This window comes from Myxocyprinus asiaticus, chromosome 17 (genome assembly GCF_019703515.2).
Source record: "Myxocyprinus asiaticus isolate MX2 ecotype Aquarium Trade chromosome 17, UBuf_Myxa_2, whole genome shotgun sequence".
NCBI classification, from domain to species: domain Eukaryota; kingdom Metazoa; phylum Chordata; class Actinopteri; order Cypriniformes; family Catostomidae; genus Myxocyprinus; species Myxocyprinus asiaticus.
Genome location: NC_059360.1, coordinates 29,546,466 through 29,551,285, shown reverse-complemented (window position 1 = coordinate 29,551,285; position 4,820 = coordinate 29,546,466).

Genomic DNA, 4,820 nt, shown 5'->3' with positions numbered 1-4,820 from the left:
TCTCCATCTTCATTGTGGGGTAGTGGAGGCTTGGTGGTGAAAGATGTTAGGTAACAGTGGTTTTAGGCTCAACCCCAATACACTATAGGATTGTTTATGTATGTTCAAACAACTTATTGCTTCATGTAAAAACATAATGTTTATCTACTTCCATTACTACACCACAGCAACAGAAGAAAATGTTTAAGGAATATTGATTTACTCACCCTCAGGCCATTCCAGATGTGTGACTGACTTTCTTCTGCAGAACACAAATAAAGATTTTTAGAAGAATATCTCAGCTCTTTAGGTCCATACAATGCAAGTGAATGGGGACCAAAATCTTGAAGCTCAAAAAAGCACATAAATGCAGCATAAAGTAATCCATATGAGTCCTGTGGTTTAATCAGTGTCTTCTGAAGCTATCCGATTGGTTTAGGGTATGGTGAGATGACAAAATGTAACTCCTTTTTCACTATACATATGCCATTGCAGTCTCTAGGCACAATCATGATTTCAAGCTCGATTACACTTCCTGGTGCTTGACGCATGCGCAGAGCGCTAGATGGCGCTAGGAAGTGTAATCGAGCTTGAAATCATGATCGCCAAGGAGGTTGCTGATCATTGGTGTCATACGCACATATATGCCATATGCTTTTTCCCCCAGGGCTGTTTGCTTATAACAACTTATAAGGATCAATATTTTGCGTATACCTTCAGTATACCCATTTGTTTTGCTGCTTCAGAAGTCCATAATCTACTGTCCTGTTAGTTTCCATTGAACTGTATTGGATGCTGTTTTGAGAAACTGGAGATTCTTTGTTGTAATTGTGCATTATCACTTGAATTCTACAGTTCCCCGTCCATGACAACCGCTGTCACAGCCATCATCAACTGAGGGAATTCATGCCAGTGAGTGGGTGAGAGAGTCACCCTCAGGCGGAAGCAGTATCAGGTCAAATTAATTTACGAAATATGCCAAACGTCCTGTAAAATAAGGAATCGTCCCGTGATTAAGGGAAAGAAATTGCATTCCGTATGAAATCCATACACGATGCTGTTTGTCCCATATTTTAGCATCACACACCCAAACTGCTGAGAATGTTTCACAAATCGAGAGAAATGGACCTGAAACACACACACCTTTCGCGTGAGTTGTGTGAGATATCAGATGTTGCTTTACACGGACGCTACGCTTGACAGAAATGGCTGGGGAAAAGATCAGTGACAATCAGTTGACGTCTTCTGTCGTGTTTTCTGTCAGAAGCAAGATCATTTTGTGAAAATCATATAGCATTTGAGTGCATGTTAATTGTTTTCTCTTGTTCCTGGTTGTTGTATTTAAGCATTTTTCATTTTAAGTGTAGTAGAGGACGTTCACACTGAACGTGCTGTTTTTCAATGTTAAGCAGCGCCTTGCGCAGGAACGACAGTAAATATGGGTCATTCCTACAATTGTGTCATTTAAATCCCCGTTACAAGTGTGTGTGTGTGTGTGTGTGTGTGTGTGTGTGATATTTAGACTGTTTAATTTCACCAGATTACAATTTGTATAGGCTTGTTAAAAAGAATAAAGACGTTTTATAATGTTACACACTTCTGTGGGCTTAAAAGTTAAATTTTAAATCACTGAAATATATAGTGTCTCAGTTCCTTGCTTACATTTTTTTTCTCTCTTCCTAAAATTGTTTTTTTCTCTCTTCAAAAAAAATGTTTTTTCTCTCTTCCTACATTACATGTTTACTGATAGTGGCATCTGGTGGCCAAGGTTGGTACCGCATGCATTTTTTTGAAGAGAGAAAAAAAAAATTAGGAAGAGAGAAAAAAATGTAAGACTTAGGCTCAAGAAATAATTTTATTTAATTTTTTTTTAATTTTTATTTTTTTTCATCGTTATTTTTTTTTTTTTTCACCTTGCGTTTCAGGGCTTCCGTATAACATGACCTTTCATTGAAGATATATGTTATGAAATGACAAAACACATACTGGAGGTGGACATCAGCCAAGTTTATAACTCTATTGTTTTATTTATGTTTTCCTTTATTTTGTGGTGTTAGTCATATGTGGTCAAGCATAACATGTCCATCCTATTATGGGAAGATATATGAATCAGAATCAGAATGAGCTTTATTGCCAAGTATGCTTATACATACAAGGAATTTATCTTGGTGACAGGAGCTTCCAGTACATAACAATACAAAAAACAGCAACAAGACTTTTAAAAAATAATTACAATTGAATAAAAAATAGATAAATATTGGATAGAAAAAAGTATATATAGAATACACAATAGACTATATATATATATATATATATATATATATATATATATATATATATACACACACATATATATATATACACACACACATATATATATATATATATATATATACATACATACATACATATACATACATATACATACGTAGACACACACATATGCATACATATACACACACATACACATACGTAGTGCAAATCTAAATACAAATCAGTTATGTACAGTGCAAGGGAATGTAATGGCAGAAGAGGTTGGATGTGTTGGATAATATAAAAAGACTAAGTTAGACTAAGTAATTATTGCTCAAAGGGGCAGTTTTAACTGTTCATGTGATGGATAGCCTGAGGGAAAAAGCTGTTCCTGTGCCTGACGGTTCTGGTGCTCAGAGCTCTGAAGCGTCGGCCAGAAGGCAACAGTTCAAAAAGGTAATGGGCAGGGTGAGTGGGGTCCAGAGTGATTTTTCCAGCCTTTTTCCTCACTCTGGAAGTGTATCGTTCTTGACGGGAGGGCAGGGAGCAACCAATAATCCTCTCAGCAGTCCGAACTGTCCTTTGTAGTCTTCTGATGTCTGATTTCGTAGCTGAACCAAACCAGACAGTTATTGAAGTGCAGAGGACAGACTCAATGACTGCTGAGTAGAACTGTATCAGCATCACCTGTGGCGGGTTGAACTTCCTCAGCTGGCGAAGGAAGTACAACCTCTGCTGGGCCTTTTTCACAATGGAGTCAATGAGGGTCTCCCACTTCAGGTCCTGTGAGATGGTAGTGCCCAGGAACCTGAATGACTCCACTGCTGCCACAGTGCTGTTTATAATGGTGAGGGGGGTCAGTGTTGGGGTGTTCCTCCTAAAGTCCAATCATTTCCACCGTTTTGAGCGTGTTCAGCTCAAGTTTGTTTTGACTGCACAAGACACCCTGCTGTTTAACCTCCCTTTTGTATGCAGACTCATCGTCATCTCGGATGAGGCCGATGACAGAGGTGTTGTCTGCAAACTTTGACAGAGGGGTCCTTGGTGATGCAGTCATTGGTGTATAGGGAGAAGAGTAGTGGGGAGAGCACACATCCCAGGGAGGCACCAGTGCTGGTTGTACAGGTGCTGGAAGTGAATTTCCCCTGTCTCACAAGCTGCTGCCTGTCTGTCAGAAAGCTGGTAATCCACTGACAGATAGACATGGGAACAGAGAGTTGGTGTAATTTAGTCCGGAGAATAAGAATATGGGAATATGGGAAATTAATATAATTAAAACATTTCAATATACAGTATTTATGTTAACAGAAATAAATATTAGTTTACAAATATGTTTCCAATTATCCACTGAATGTCCACCCTGTTATTGTCCACCCTGATGCTGCCCATTTAATTGGATGGACATCTGAATTTTTTAGTAATATAATTTGACCAGTATGACTAATACAATCTTTAATATGTCCCTGTAATGATGAAACATCATTACACCACTGAGTTACATTTTGTTCTGTTCTCACCCAAAACTGGTTGGAATGCATGGATTAAACCACTGGAGTCTTATGGGTTACTTTTATGCTGCATATATGTGATCACCATACACTTGCATTGTATGGAGAGCTGAAATATTTTTCTTTAAATATTCCTTTGTTTTCTGCAGAAGAAAGTCATACTCATCTGGGATGGCATGAGGATGAGTAAATGCCGAAATAATTTTTATTTATGGGTGGGTGAACTGTCCCTTTAATCAATGTTGTTGAAAAAAAATGTGATTGCGGTTGCATACAGTCAAATATTATTGGTACATATGATTGGCATCACTGTTATTACAATTTTGCCAACTTAAAATTCATACATGCCTTTAAGGCTAGAGTTTGCATCTGTGTTGTTGGTACCTCTTACTGAACTTGCACCTGTTTTAACACATTTGTTATGGTGGTAATCCAATATTTCTGGTAAAATGTGTTACTCCTGTTACCTCATTTCTAATTAGGTAAACATAATTTCCACCAATACCATAGTTACTACAGTTCTATTAAAATAAAAAGAGTAGTATTAAAAAGCAAGTAATAAAATAAATAAAAATGACAGAAACACCCTGAACTGAAAGCTTCTTACTGTTAGAATGCACTTCCTACAAATTTTACAGTAGACAACTATTAGTAGGCTAGTTTTTGGGGGAGAACTATGGTTACCATGGTAAACTTTTACAGCGTTAGCATTGCATTCTCTTTTAATGTTAATTTATTTCTTAAAAATGATATTATGGCTGTAAATGTATTAATTAAATTGATCATACATAGGTCAGTGAAAAGTCATCGTGAGCTTTTGCTTCACAACAGTGCCATCTCCTGGTGAATCAGGCAATGCACAGAGTGTCTGTGAGAAGTTATATGGTGTGAGAAAGAAAATCAATATTTAAGTCATTTTATTACTCTTAATCTCCACTTTCACTTCCACATTTTTCTTCTTTTGTTTTTGGCTATTTGCATTCTTCGTGCATATTGTCACTTACTTGGCATGGAGGAGAGTGTATAGTAAAAAAAAAAAAAAAATGTTTAACTCTGTTTCTCATCCACACCTACTTCACC